Raw genomic sequence first — 16,897 nt, 5'->3', positions numbered from 1 at the left:
AAGGTGTCGTGGTCCGATGACCGCAGGGGTGCAATTAGCCTTTTCGAGGGGAGAAACACGCAACTCGAATCGTCCGACATGCGCTTGCCCCCCTCAAATCGCAACAATGAGGTAATTACCCGACTATCGTAACGGTGATCTCATTGGGATTATACTACTCTTTGCAGTCATTAAAACGTTTAATTGATATCGTATCTCGCAATTTAGTCTTTCCCTGGCTGTCATTACATGTTTTCGTAATTAAATTAATCTCGATAAAAATGATGCTGCATTCTTTGTAAATTGACGCGACAAAGCGATTAGATATAAAAGTATTTTCTTTCTTTAAAAGAATCTACGATTCAGCGGTTGCTATGTCAAAGTCTTCTATTTACATTGCACGCGCTTATGGTTATACTTTATGGTCCAATTTGCTAGAAAATTTAAATGCTAAAAATTAGAAACGTTAAATTAAAAGTTAAATCGTCTTACTGGATCTGGGTTACGATATTCGTACACGTAATACGGAGGAATAGTCGGTCCGATCAAAAAGATCCCTTTTCCCCGTCGAAATAAATGATCCCGAATAGAAACGGCGCCCATTCGATAAAATGCAACGTCGCTATAGCATGTTTGCCGGCTGTCGCAACGATTACCGACGCGTCAGTGCTCTGCTATACCGACAGTAAAAGAAACTTTCGTAACGAAGTTCGAAAGTCTCCACTTCGGAGGCGCAACTCGATCGTCGACCAGAGCGCCACGAATATTACGGTGGAAAAAACGCGAACCTACGAGCATATTTGAACCGTGGCGCGCAGTCACGCCTCTATCCAAAAGACTGCTTTTAGAGCGGCCGTTGTTAGGTGGAATCGAGAAAGACGACCCATCCGTACGTAAAATTAGAACCCCACATGCTACGCAAGATTCGCATTCCCTTCGTTTATCCTATTTCTCTACTTGTTCGTGCCTCGAACACCCTTGATTCATCATGCTTTTGTTTACCTCCCAACGAGGGACGAAAGCATTTAACTTTAACACGATCGTTCATAGGGTATATTCGCTGCAAGAATCATAGCTACAATATAAAAAGCTGAAAGGTTATTTGCGAATGAATCTAATAATTGCTGATTGCCACAATAAACTGAATGCGCTATATATTTTGCCTTAATCGTCTTTCAATTAGTAAATACGTAAGATATTTCGAAGTCGAAGGTTTTGAATGAAAGGTTTCGAGACAGTAGATGCTTATAGGGGCTTCAGAATTTTGAATTTTAAGCGAAGTTAGAGAGTGGAGAGAATGGAATTCCTGATGCAGCTCGACGCTCCATTTACCATTCTATGATTAAATCTCTTAACTCCGGTATTACGTTGGCAAAGTGACCCGGTTGTAGATTTAGTAGCTGACGTTTCTCTAGTAGCCCGTGAAGGCAAACGAAGGCAAACGTTCGACGTATAATTCTCGTAACAAAACTCCGATAGCGATTAAGCACAAATAATATCGTGATAAGGTTTCAACACGCACAAGGAATTGGTCCAAGAATGGAATTGGGTAAATTACCACGTCGTTGTCGGGACTCGTACAAATACTGTTTCGAATACGCTTTATCGCTCCCTTGGCTTTATCAGTAACCAGCTACACAGCGTTAAATTCGCTAGATCCTTCAGTTGCTACGTTAATTCAATAGCAACTGAACTATGAACAAGGTTTCTTTTCTTTCAGCTTAATAATCGAAAGTTTCGATCTAGCAAAAAGCTCGATTTACAACCGAGAAACGTTCGCCGAGGGAAGAAGAAATGTTTCTCGATCAGCGCCTAAGTTGCAACGACTGTCGTTACTATTACCTAACCTAAAGCAAGTTGTCTAATCGTGAGAGAATGAAGCGCATTCTAATACCTGCAAGGCCTAATAGTTGCAAGTTAGGGGACCAATTACTCGCAGCACAATGGATGCAAAACGGCCGACACAGCTAGGAGAAAGATAGACGAAGGACGTGAAATGGAACGGACCGAAATACGAGTACAACGATTGTAATTAACGGTTGTAAAAGCAGACTCTCGGTAAACAGAGGCACGAGCAACGACCACGGTGCGACACGATTCTTAGAACCAGCCACGAACTGACCTTTTTCCTGCTTCACTTTCGAAAATATTCAGACAGACGCGACGGATGGCTTCGTACGTTGCCGCGATTTTTGTTCGCGCAAAGATCTACACACGCGTTTAAAACTTTAACCCCTCTCGATAATAATATCCGTGATAGACCGTCGAGCACGATCGCTATTTTAATTAGACAGACATTAAGCAGTAAATTGCGCGATTCTGGTCGATTAAGCGGAGAACGATTAAAACCAAGTTTCATAACGTACGTAAGAAAACGATGTAAAAAGAAGAACAAAGTATAAAAATACGGCAAAGATTATACGCTGTTTAATCTGATACGGTGTGTTCACGGTATTTCCTCTCTTTCTTCTAACGATTATTGCCAGAAACGTGACTGCATATGTGACTGTAATGACCCAACCGTTCCCGGGGTCAGCTAATTAACCATAATCTCGTTGCCATTTTGCGAGGCCTGTTATACAAAGCGGACAGCACGCTGAGTGCATTCAGTTGTTTCCTATCGGAAATTCTTGCGTCTGTATAATTTAACGACCGACTTGCCTTCGCGTCTACCGGTTTGCAACGTAGTCAAGTAGAAAATTTATGGATCTCGACAAGTGTTTCCTCGATAACCGATTGTAAAACGATTTTTACTACAGAAAGAAAGAAATCTTCTCTTCGAAGATTCATCTCTCGACAAAGAATATTCAAAAGAGAATAGAAAACCAAAAGATGAGAACTAGAAACTAAACAAATTCTGACAAGAAGAAAACTATGATACCGTGTCCAACTTAGGTCCCGTTTCCACGGATTATTTAAACAGGACAGACGAGTCTTGCATCACTTGGCGGTTCGACGAACAGATCGCGATAGATTGCGCGAGAGGAAGGAAGCGATCGAAAAGCTAAGGTGGTAACCTTACTCATTAGCGGTCTAATTACAAACCGGTCGGAACTTCTCCGTTAACCGCACAATTACGCGTTAGGCAGGACCTTGTATCTAGTCCGGCCTGATACGTAGCAGCTTACGGACTTGGTTTATCATAGAAACACGCCACGGTGAGATAGTCGTACAACTTTTGACTCTCTTTCATCGTGTTTCACCGAACCGTATCGTTATCCTGGCTTTCGAAACGACAACCAATTCGATACTTGAACGCGTGAGCGTGTACTTTGAGAAATTGTTCCGACTGAATGAAACGCGTGTAAGCTGTCGTTTGGTCGTCGGCTAATACTTTTGTGAACACCGGAACGGAGCAATAACGATCGTCCACGCACGTGCGCCGTATATATTTCTACGTTACATAAAGAAATTAAAACTTACGAAAAAAAATCCATAAGTGCAAATAAGATATATTTACTGATTTTCAAACTCATAGTACACTGCAATGTATCGTTTAGAAATTCTATCTGATTACAGACAGATACCAGTAGGAAGATATCGAAAGTCGGTAACTATAAACAGCTATCGATCATCGATCGGCAATAATTACGGTGTTTAATAGTTTATGGCAAAATTACGGGACTGTTAGGATTTACAGGATCGGGAGACCACGTTTGTCGGGATTTCGAGGATCATAGCGCGTCGATTAACGATCATCAACGATCGATAATCGCAGTAAACGTTAGAGCGGAGGGTACGATCTTCTCGATCGATCACGAGCGAACGCGGATCGTATTCCGATCGACGGTTCGTAGGATCGTAGCCTGTCTACCGGTGACCTCGATCTTTCTTAGGTTGTCACGATATAATTGTTATTACGTGTCCGTGAACGGGCACGGGCTAGACACTGTGGCGCTCGTGAACTCGTCCGATCGATTTGCTCGGCATCGTTTCGTGCTAGATAACGTCTCGTGAACTTAAACATCGCGCGTCGTGTCCCATTTCCTCCGTGAGTCATGCGTTACCGACATTTCCATTTTTTCTTTCGTTCTCACGAGCTCAAGTAAACAAAATTGTTTGTGTATTGTAAACTGTGTTTGTGAGAAAATGATTTATGGCGCGACTGACGAGAAACTGAATTTTTCTACACTTCGGAGAAAGTACAAAATGGAAGAAACGTAGAGGTTGTTCGCAGGTTGGATCCGACGAACGACGAAAATAACAGCGCGCGAGGAAGAAAAACCGGAGAGATTTGAAATATGGATATACTTAGCTGTGACTCGTAAATACGCTGCGTCCTGCGTACTGTTTTTTCAGTCAGTGAAATATCGTTATTATTAAACTAAAGCAAGGATTTAAGAATACATAGTATCTAGAATATCCGGAAGATCGGATGAAGATTCAAATTAAGGTAGATTATAGAGAAGAATAAGATCAAATGAGATAAATATTAAATACAAAATACAAAACTATAATTTGTACGAAACAAGAACAAAATCGTCAAGAATAATTAAAAAAAAAAAAACGGTAAGGACATTGTTTGCCTGTGTACGGGTTAAAACGCCATAACAAGGTGTCCCATAGGCGACTCTCCCGTTTAGCACGAGATCGTAGAACGTAGAAATCTATCGATCGTCTATAGTCTACAGTCTGCAGTGTACGCGACGAGACGCATACAATGAACAGAACAGCGCACTGTAGGCGGACACATGGGAATATCTGCATGGAAACCTTGTAAAGTCTGTTCTCGAAGAGCCATAGTTGAAACACGTGGGCACCGATATCTACCTGATAAAGATTTCACCATAAATCAGAGTTAACGCACGGAGAACGGTAGCTGAGCCGAGTCACGATTCGTGAATGAAATGTCCGAGGAACGAATCGAATCGACCGAAATCGAATAAGTCGACTTCGTTCCAATCGAAAGAGCGGATTGTTGAAATATGGATATCGGAGTTCGCTTATGAACGATGAATCGGATATTCGCGAACGCTAAAACAAATTTGCTTTGAAAGTTAGAGGATACAAGAGTTCTTCCGAAATACGTGGAACTTCACCAAGTGACTCAATAAATTAACATTAGTTTCTTTTTTCTTCTTTTTTTCCTTCTTTTAAATTATCGCAAATTGCAGTAGCGTTACGTAACAATAATGTTGCGCGTTACATAGTAACAATTTGTATTTAACCAAGACACGTTTGTCGACGAGTGGCGCCATCATCAGTCGGTTAAAAATAAGCATGCTAGACATGAAAAAGCGGCAGCGCCTTCAGACGACGGACATGACATCACTGGCGTGCCAAATACTTTCGCAGCCTCGTAACGGAAGTCGTTATTTTTACCGCGACTCTTTTTCTTCCGCGCAAACCGTACTGCAAGGATTCATGACAGTGCGAATCAATGAAAGTCTTTATTCCTACACCGTGACTCCTGCTTTCCGCTTCTTCAGGTACGGCGTTCAACTACCATCTCTACACTCTGTGTGTTTCTGTCCTCGGGGCTATGTAGTTTATTTCCTTCCGTTCCGGACGATCTACGCGTTCGGAATGGAAACGAAGACAGACTCGAATCGAAACCAGAAAATTCGAACATACCGAAGTATAGTCGATGCCGCATAATCGTATATTTCACGCCCTGTTTCGACTAGGTGCCAACTTTCCAATTTTCCGATTTGACGATTTCCATATAAATCTTCTAGAAATTCTGTTACCTCACCAAAAATAGAATACGGTCATTGTCGAAGTATTTTCAAGCATCGTGCGACTCGAACTCGCAGAGAAACGGAGCAAGAAACTCGAGAACGCTTTTAACACGAGCGTCTCGAGACTCGTGGACTCCAAGGTACGTCTTCATCCAATTACGCCTGATGCAACCGGCCACGTCCGATGTAATTGACCATTGGCGGATACTCAGAAGTGTGTCAATTTAATGTCTCAATGACACGCGTCACATTATTGTGAGCACAGAGTAAAGTGAGTCACCTCGAATTTGCAGATATAACCGATCGATACACTCCTGAGTTTCATTTTTGTTTTGTCGCTAATCGCAGGTACAAAGTACAAAAGTGTCACATGAATTATTCATCGTTATACATCAACGTGATGTTTATTTATGAAATGTTCATTAACATTGGAAAAAGATAGACACGAGGATGAGATAACGGAGAACATAATTTTTGAGGAATTGCGACCGAGAAGATGCGCGCAGCGCAACAACGCGCCACTGTTCCTGCGTCAGTCGTTGAACGCTGACTCAGAGCCATGACTATGCAGCCATTGGGCCGTTGTTTTTCTTTCCGAGGCACCAGAAAGCGGCGCAGCCACAGCCAAAAAGACGTCCCAGATGTCCTGCGCATTTAAATCCGGTGGCATTGCTTTACGACGTTCGTCGAAATCGTTTCGTTCTGTCCTGATGCGAGTTCGTTTCCTAGAGCTTCGATCTGTCTCTGAGAAACTGCATAAAACTCTCCTATCGCAAAACATTGTGCGGCACCAGACAAGAAGCAACGTTGAAATTATGTATAATGAAAAAAATGGAATATCAATTATTCGAAGTCAATGCTCAGAAAAAGAAAATTACTAGAGTATCGAAGAGCGTAACATTGAATTTGAAATTTTGATGTAGTTGTTAGTTGCAGACAAGCAAGATCACACGAGAAGGAGAGAAGCTATTTATTCAGAAGACATTTGCATCTACGTCTTTCAAGTGGAATGAGAAGAATATTTCACAGCCGCGTAGAATCTTAGTACAGAGAGAAGTCATGAATAACAAAACTAGAATCTACGTGGATATTAACATTAGTATAGCTCGGCAGTGAAATATATTTAAATTAGATTCAAATTATACCACGTGTGGATCTCAAATAATATAATATATAAAATAAAATAATAAGATTGGAAGAATCAGAGAATAAATAACGCCAATAAGATGTACCAAAGGCACCATGGTTCTTTGCATCACAAGTGGGATTAGATCGAACAAGCAATTAGAACGAACGACGCGATTAACTAAACGTTTTCTGGCGTTGACTGTACGGCTTCGTCTGCCGCAAATGCGATAAAACGCAGCTAATTCTCACTAAGGTCTCGTTCCCGAATCATTCTCGAGGTCCTACCGAATTCCATTAACAGTCCCATCCGCAGCACAGGTTATGTCCTGCGGTATAATCTAAAGTAAGTAGTTCATCGACCAACAGTCTGCATAGACTTTCCTAGAACCTATCCTAGATTCGCGACTTTGACCGAGCGGAGTAATAATAGCATCACAAGTGTAGAACAGCATAAAAGCCGAAGCGTTTGTGTAAAGCTTCTCCGACGATACGAAACTGGCGAAACGAAATGAATCAGAAAGCAACGTGCGAAGAAGATTCTCATTCGAAATCTTATCGAGAACCAAAAAAGTCAAATATCACAACGATCGTTTTATATCGACTCGGTGGCCACGTTTTCGTTGCGATGGCAACGACCGGAATAAAAGTAGCTGGACAGAAAAAAGAGAGCGTGGAAACCGAAAAAAAGCACTGGCGTGAAAAGCCCGTCTCGGACGATGCGATTCGCCGAACGGAAAGAAGTATCGAAAAATTAGCGACGTGCAAAAAGGAAGCATTACCTCGAACGATGGTTGTGACGGGCCAATCGGAGGCATCGAGCCTCTTACAACACCACATGCCGCAGCGATGGTTTCAACGAGCCAGAAGAAAAAGAAATTCGTTAGAAAACCAGAAGGAAAACGGACGGATATATGATTTTCTCGAGAATGAACCCAGGCGTGGAGGTCGTGTCGCGGCTCGTGCGTGGAAACACACACAGTCCGGCTGGCAGTCGAAAGGGGGAGCGCAGTGAACTTGGTGTCGCGACGGAGCACGGCGCCGGCAAATGGCGTCTGTGGTCGATAGACACATCGGTGGGTGGTTGGTTTCCTCCGTTTCTACGGCAGAACGCAGCCAGGTTCGTATGGGAAACCAAAAGATGGTGTTGGGGTTGGTCGGCTGCCATGCGGCCCGTCACGAAGACCTTGAGGTTTCGCCTCGTGCGCTTTATCCTCCCTGGTTTATACTTTTAACGTCATGGCTGACGCCATTTTTCTGACGTCAATAAGATCCTCGTGGCGTAGCCTAGAAAAACGATTTTCTTCCTTACCATCGAGAACCTTCTGCGAATCGTCCCTTTGACCGTACGTGACATTTATTACCGATTGACGAATCGGTAATTTCTATCGACAACGTTCTATCAATAACATATACACACGCGCTATAAACGTCTCCGGAGAGGAATCCGATATAAGAGAAATTACAGACAGGAGGTGTGAACAATCAGGCGTGCAGAGTTAATATTAACCTCGGCCGGGTCTTGCTTTCAGAGCTAAACGGTACGTATGTGTGAAGAGTTCTGGTAAGTACACCCCTGAGACCTCGGAACACGTTGCTACCGCGTCGATCGATCGATTTATGGGTTCAGCCTCGCGGTTTCGAGACGGATCTTTCTCAGCGAATCAGAGACGACCACCACCTCCACCACGGATACGAGGAAGACTCGATTTATGTGAATTTCGCCTTGATCCTTGTCCCACGACCACCGACGAGATAACGCAGGCTGTTCGCTTGACCTTAAAAATGCTATCGGTTTCTCTTTTCCCTTGTCCCTACTACTCTTACATTCGACGTGCCATCGAAATCTAATCATTTCGCCTGACTAACTCGCGGAAGCACCTATGCGAGACTTTAATTTAAAGCGACGCGAAGCAACGCTGGTTCCCCGATAAAAGACGGTCCAAGAATGCAGTCTGAGAAGGAGTCGAGGTCGTAAGGTGTTCCCTCTTGTTTTGCGTGTTTGCTATCGAATCGGGATGCTTCAGAAAGAAAATGGCGATGATACCGCGAATAAAATAGCCTTGCAGACATAAATATCGAAAGGGAGGAAAGGAGGATAGGATAAAAACTAGAGACGAGCAGTGCTAGATACCATAAGGACATCTGGAGATGCGAAACACCATAAAAGCAGGCGAACGCAACGGACTGACTGCCCTGGACAGGCGCAAGACGAGGTGAATGCACCAGCGTCCTTTCCGAGTCCTTTTATATAGCCGATCCACACACCCTGTCCTACCGTGTATCATTACTTTCCATTCCCCCGGTTATCGATTACACAAGTTACGAAGGCGACTCGCATCATTTTTACATTATTCGTACCCTTTAACCGCATCTGGAGGTCGTGTCGCATCTATAAAATGTACTGTACAGAACTGGAGCAAGGTTAAGAAAAAGACTATGGGTCTAAGTGGTCAATATTTGCTGTAGATTGGATCCACGTAAATCTCGCGTGCATTTTATAAAACAAAAGGATCGCATCTATTAATTACAAAATAATTCAATGGCAAATAGTTCAGCCAGGAATTGTTAAACTATCCTACATCTACTACTAACGAGTGGAACGTGCAGAGTAGTGAGAATTAACGCTAGAATTACCAGGATAGTGAAAATGACTGATCCACGACTTTTCATAAAGATGTTATACAGGGTATTTTATGAACTTTGGAAACTAATTTGAATTATTATCTGTAAATTGCATCGCTTCGTTAGGGAAGCGAGCAAAACGCATTTCTCTTTCCCCTTTCCAACTCCGTGCAGTATTCTCGATTTCGTAACCATTTTCTCAGCTTATAGCAAGTGCCATTGATGCAAATTTCGAATTGGACGACAAGGAGGGAACATCGATTTCGTGATACGATCTTGTTTGAAGCAATGCTTCCTGCTCGTGATGGTAGCGCAGGTTGGTATCATTCGATTGATAACATCGAAATACTTGCGTGGAACAAGATTGCGACACGTCTCGAACAATGCGAACCTCTTTCAACACGTCAGCCAACGTACATCCTTGAGTGTCCGGAATTGCATTTACATATTTTGTACGTTTTATCTTGTACCTACTCGAAACACCTTCGTTCCGTGTAATGCTGTCAGTATCAAAGGAGACGTGGCTTCTCGTGTCGTGCACTGTTGTACTTATGACTTTTATTATAATATAATTTCTGTGTACCTGCGTATTCACTTCTCTTTTATGCATATACTGTTTCTACTTACGAAAAATAAAGAAATAAAGAAACTAAGGACTACACAACCTGACAAATAAATAAAAATTAAACAATAAAACGCGGTAAATAATTTAAAAATTCAATAATCATAACTATCCTTCTCGGTGATTACAAAATTAAATTTGTATTTTACACCCTATTAAATAAAAAATGATTTTTTACTCGATCGTTCACAAAATTTCCTGCATCTATCACTTATTTTCGGAAAACGTAGATACACGTGTTTGCGAAGTTGATAAATTGTACGAAATCAAAAAATTGACTTCCCTTTCACGATTTACAAGTTGAATATCGTCGATGTCGATGCATCCACGTGTATTATGCAGAATCGTAAACGACTCGCGCCTAGAGAAGAAGCTGCAATTGTAGAAGAAGGAGTAATAGACCGGTAATTTCGTCCAGGAAACAAAAGGCGGCGCACAGAGCTCTAAACGAAGTCAGAAGGGTGCGCGAAAAGCTGAGCACGAGGTTGCTTCTACTTGGGCCGAGTACACGAATAGTGGCACGGCTGGATTAAACGAGCAAATTACGGGTTTACGGTGGACCAGGAGGCCTGGTCCGGTGAAAATAAATAAAGCAGAAGACGCGGCGTCCCGGTGAATTCCACGGGTACGCGGACGTGGCCCGAGGTAATTTATTGCACCTGCTGGACCCGGGCGTAATTATCCCCATGCCAAAATCCTCGAACGCGTGTCCCTTTCTTCGACTTCGTGCTGCGTCGATATCTTCGATAAAAAGAAAAAAGAAAAGAAAAAAAGGACGGTGTTCGTTTGCTCCTCGTACTCTCCCGTTAGGACTCCACTGGCCGTTCACCGATATTTCCAACGAAAACTTCGCGTTGGCACAGACTAAAAAAAGAACCAGATGCGTGGAAAGCAATCGTATGAGAATAGTATGTAAGTGAATGAATTCTTACGATATGTATATACAAAATGATCGAAGAAGAAAAAATAAATGAAAAGTGTGTATACGTGGTTGGATACAAGCAGGCTTCTCTAAAGTGTTTGCATAGAAATTCTAGGAATAAGTAATGGAAAGGAAGAAAAACCGACGAAGGGCGGCTAATCGAGTTAAGAGCTCCGGCGTCGATTACGGGGCTCGTGGTTCTATTTATTTCCATGGCGGTTCGAAAAAAAATCTACCATGGAAAGGTGAAGTTCCTCGAAGTCGCTAGAACTCCGTCACTTTCATTTTTATATAGACATCTTGTTTTTGTATAGTGTTTTCTACTGATTATTTTAACTCTTGGGAGCTATCATCGAACGAAGTCTATAATATCGTGGATAAAATTCCATCCCAGTACATACAACGCTGTGACGATATTATTACCGACGATAATATTCATATACACGTGTAGAACTCCTTCGCTTCTGTTCAAATTCCGATCACATTCTGTTAATGCAATAGAACCATTTATGCCAGCGATCTCGAACGGTATAATAGAAACAAAACTGAGAATAAATAGCGAGGAATCAGGATACGATACAGACGATCGGTAGCTTGATTCTGTCAGTGGAAAGTCTCGCGATGTCGAACGACGGCTATCTAACAAAATTCCGAGAGGATCGTTCACCGGGACTAAATATACCTGGCGCGTGCATAATTTCGAACGTGGAACGTAAACTACAACAAAGTCGAGCTGCATCGGCGTTCGCACGCACTCTGTTTCCACGATATCTCATTTGCCGGTACGAGCCAGTTGTCAAGCACGAAAACACGCGGAACTTGCGGATAAAGAGTGTAAGCGCGCATTTGCAGATGGCAACGCGTGTTACCGGGCGTAATATATCGAAGCAGGCGGGGTCGCGAGCGCAACGCGCTGCTAATATCTCCGGCTAGTCGCGTCGAGGAACGCGGGACCGATCTGCTCTTGTTCTGTTCCGATCGTCCCTCTTAAAAATACTTCCCTCGCCATGCTTGACCGGGAGAAAAGAGAAAACAAAGCAACGAAACGACGCGGCTCTATCTACGGAGAGAATACCGTGACGAACAATAAGAGTTCGCGTGTTGATCACGAGGAGAATGCGTGCGCTTCGAAGTCGTTTGACAAGGTAATTATCGTTCGTAAATCGTCATTACGGTTACGTCGCGTTACAAACCAGCTACCGGTTCAATCGTTTTTCCGATCCCGCTACCCGGTGTCACGTTAAGCTCCTGTGTTTCGAATCACGATCGTTTGTCCGTGATTTATCTCATGTTCCTGAGGCTTTTTATCTTTTATTTCGAGCCAATAGCAGTCTAGCTCGATCCTACAATTATTATAAATCAGATTATGATATGGTACGAGAAAATCCACAAAACATATATATTATACGTAAATGCACAAAGTATTTATAGTAAGTTATTTGTTACAACATTCAGAAAATAAAACAAATCTCGATTTAAGTACTGTTCCGCTGCTCGTAATCATAAAAATCTGTATATGCATCAACATTTTAATTATAATAAGTTAAAAATAAACAGACCTTGTAGTCCGACTAACAGTACTTTGAATATTGAAATAAATATTCAAATAGCCAGCGCAGTAGATAATAATCTATAAACAGCACAAGATATCAATTTGCTTAAATTACAGAGTAAATACAAAGTATAGAAATTGAAGGATTAAGCCAGTTGCAGCTATCGGATCGATATAGGATCGATCAATAAATATCAGTTCAAGATTGTTATTATATCGAGCCAATTATTATTATTATATCCAGCTTCTGGGAGATTTACACGAGATTATATTCAATATCGACGCACGCTAGATATTCTCCATAATTTTCATATTATTAGATATTTAAGTATCACCGATCGTTTTATCGTGCAATTATCGGCTCAAATCGGGGATAATCGATATTAATCGTCTTATGTAAGAATGCTTAATTGATCGCACTAGGGTTGTTCGTTCGTTGGATAAACCAGGGCGCAAGTAACAGCTAAAACAGTCTCATTATACTATTTACGTAAGCTTAACCGATGACTTCGAATTGTTGGTTAAGATAAACAAGTGAATTTCTTGTGGGTGCACTTTGTTGCAGCACAACGCGGCGAATTGCGCGAAATTGCTCTCGAATCAGAGCGGTTCTCGGTTGGCAACGATGGCGAACCTCGAAGACGACGTAGAGTGTAGAGAGTCGGTGAAAAGCAACGCGCGATTCGCCGCGTGTTGGCTATTTTCGCGTCTGGGCTTTCCAGAACCTGACCCACCGACTACATTCCTTTCAACGAGCGACTGACGCTGCTGAAAAAATTAGCCGCGAAACGCACTTCGACGCCTACACAAGCGACAACTTGTCGCCGAAATATTGTAATTTCATAAGTGATAAATAGGTTTTCGAAATGGCAGACTTTGCCATAACATACAGGCAAGTCGACTTGTGTTGGAAAGTGTTGAACCAAAAGATGGAGATCGAAAGAGATATTGAAGGCAGATGAAGGCGTTAAGGACGTATTATTTATGTATTATTCCTCTGTGATGAAATCTATGATTTTTGTGGAAAAATTTAAATCTCGAAATGCCATTGGCACGAAACATTCCTAGATTAATTCAATTTATAAATCTGAAACAAATATTTAATGAAATAAATCTATAAACAATGTGTGGATATCATAATGAAAAATAATCTATGGAAATAGTAATTGACTCCGTGATATACAAAATGATTCGTTGTTCTTATCAAGCCACTTAACATAGCCACTGGATATTCATTTATTTTTCGCAACAGAATACATAACTAGTGCTTAAATTAAAGGAAATTGAACGATTAATTCTAAAGGAAGACGATAGAATTTTAAACAAACTATTCTAAACACACGTAACGATCGAAGGAGAATGAAAGCAGAACCCCGTCTTGTTTTCCTACGATTTGCCGTGAATTTTACGCGAACGAATAACTTTCACGGCACCCCGAGGCTCCGTTGCAACGAGGACAAGTTCAAGGCGTGCCGCGGAAACGGAAATATGTTTTCGCGAAACATCCGGTCCAGGCCGGACACACAATTCTTAGAATAGACAGTTATATTCTGCGCCGCTACTAAAACGCAATGGAATCTCGATAACTGAGTTCGCAGATGATCACAGATTACATAAATGATCGATAAGAAGGTATCATCGTGCGATCGCGTGAAATTGAACGATTTGCCCATTGAGCATTAAACGAAAGGAACACGGGATGTTTGTAATTTGTTACGATCGGGATATCGCTCTAGCTGGTGGAATCGGCTTCGCTCGAACACGATTTCGTCTGCCACGTACGATCGTTCAAGTGTATACCACGGCTCAACCAGTTCATTATGAAACCGAAGCTATAATTAATCGCTAAGCTATGTACGCTGTAGTTGCCAAGAGTTCGACGTGTTAGCAAATCCATTAATTGACCCGTTTCATTAACCGGAATATACCTAACGTAATATCCCCTTTGCGATCGCTCTGCGAACAAAAACAGACGAGACGAGAGTTCCTCGTAGAAAAACGATCGGCTGTGGTACCGTTCAGCCTGGTTAAAAATCATTTCGATTCGTACAAGCTCGCAGAGCACCACGACCAATCGATTTTTTCCTCGGGCCGTAACGGTAAAGAGCCCGAAGTGAAAGTACAAAGGCAAACATGCCGCGCTTAAATTGTTCGTAATCTCTAGAATAGCTTTAATGCTCGACAGTGATCTAGTGGCTGGCGCGTGCAACCGGTTTTCATCATTCGATGAGAAAACATTGTTGGCGAAGAAGGGAGGGGAGAAAAAAGTATTCGATTCGCGATATAAATTTCTATGAATGGCCCCGGACATTTAAGTAAGCGCGTTCTTGTAAGCTCTGTGCGCGACACAACCCTCTCGATCAAACGTGACGTACCCTCGCCCGCTTGTGCACGATTCGTGGCACATGAACGAACACGGAGAGAAAGAGAAGGAGAGACAGAGAGAGCGCGCGCGAAGGGGAGATCGTTCGTCAACTATTTTTACGATAAATTAAACTCGCGACTCGCGAGAGGTGACGCGGCGCGAACTCGTCGACGCGAAAAAATTCGACGCTTTCTCCGCCGGCTGATATATCGACGCATAGCTTAATGCCGCGTTTCATAATCCTTGAATGCTACTCGATAGTGGCGATAACCATTTATTATTCGTGGAAATGCAGTTTGAAAAGGTCGTGGTACGGAGCGGTCGCTTGTTGCCGGTCGAGTCGCGAATTCCGCCGGGTTCAATACCAATTCTCCTTCGACACTGAAGAATGTCAAACGGCAACGATTATCGGATTTTCCGTTCTTTAAATACCTGCCGCATATTTTTAGATGCGCGCAGTGGGTTCGGCGCCGTGGAAAGCAAGGGAAACTTTTTCACTGAGTGGAATGAACGCTGAACGACACCAGCGAGCCATGAAGACGAAGAAAAAAAAAAGAAATCGAGCAACGTTAAGGACGATAGATAAGCAAAAGGAATTGAATTAGACGACAGACGTCCTTGAAATGAAGTAGCGTTTAGCTGACCATGCAGTTACCAGTGAGGCTGGCTCCATCCAAGAAACTTACGGTTTCTCGCGATAGACGCTGAATATTCCGAGCTTCCGTACGTAAAAGAATTCGCCACGACTATCTTTACAAACTGAGATCTTCCTCGGTTCGCGCACGGGTAAGCTTCCACTATATTTAACTCGGTTATGCAGGAGAGCTGTTCTTTTCATGATACGTGATACAGAACATAATTCGATATTTGCCTTTCTCATCGCGCATTCTACCGAAGCACATAAATTTTAATACGGACAGATTATCTTGCTTCGAGGTTTCTCGTAAACGATATTCTTTTGGACGATGTGAAACGTGTACAAAAGTTCGAGCCGTCGAACAAACACCGGTGGAAGAATACGGTACGAAACGAAGCAGAAGCTAACACAAGGTAAATTAACGATAAGAGGAAGATTAATGTCCCACAATTCCGTTGTAATAGAATCAGCAACAAGAAACTTGTTCCGTTAAACTCGGTTAAGTGTTTAATACGTAATTCCATCGTCCCACGAGAAAACGCTTTGAACCCTTTAATCATATCCAGCCTTTGGAGTCAATGAAACGTAACCGTTTTCAAGTTTAAGCTAGTTTGAAGCAGCGTAAAGCACTCACGCTTTGAACATATATTGCAAAGCCAGGTAGGTAAATAGATGAAGTTTTGTTTGAAGCACTTTATAGAAATGCCTCGTTGAGAAATGTATCGTCGATGACTGCTGGAAATTCGAGATATTTATTACGTCGATGTCGCCAGGTTCCATAAGAAGAGACACGACAGGCAGCGTGGTGGACACGTCAGGTGGTACACGAGGAACTCCGATCGAGTAGCTCGAGAATCGTAACAAAGAGATTTATCGGTCGATCGAGCGCGTCGAATAAAAAGCAGGAGGGGATAGAACAAGTTGAACCTCGTACCAAACGCTTCCACCTGGTGACTGAATAGTAAATCAAACTGAAGGAATTCAGCTTAGAAGGAAAACAGATCTGCCTTCTGCAATGAAAGCAAATATCTATTCAACGGAATACCAATTTCGCAATGCATACCGATCTTCTGATAAGCATCGTTATAAAGAAAGTAGGATATACAATTGATAGTAATGCTTGAACAAGGCAATTCCAGATATACGCAGATTTTTACCTTCGAAAATTTAGGTCAATTGCGTGCTGATTTCGTATCAATTTATTCAACTTTTCACTTACTGCGTTGTCTATAGAAAAGAGGACAGAATGAAACCTCTGCAGTAACTATTAACATTTACCGCTATCGGAAAGTCACGAGAGACACGTTGTATGCCATCGATTTATATTCTCAACTATACGCATGTAAGTACGCACAATGTTTTTTTTTTTTTTATCGTCACAGAATTTAC

At 42.3% G+C, this 16,897-nt stretch overlaps 1 protein-coding gene across 7 annotated transcripts in view; it reads right to left on the bottom strand.

The window, feature by feature from the left end:
* LOC117157590 (uncharacterized) overlaps window positions 1-16,897 on the bottom strand; it is a 208,875-nt gene that overhangs the window by 165,710 nt on the left and 26,268 nt on the right. The gene's annotated exons all lie outside the window — the stretch shown is intronic.

This window comes from Bombus vancouverensis, chromosome 6 (assembly GCF_051014615.1).
Source record: "Bombus vancouverensis nearcticus chromosome 6, iyBomVanc1_principal, whole genome shotgun sequence".
Lineage (NCBI taxonomy): Eukaryota > Metazoa > Arthropoda > Insecta > Hymenoptera > Apidae > Bombus > Bombus vancouverensis.
This window is presented reverse-complemented; position numbering and strand designations above follow the sequence as displayed.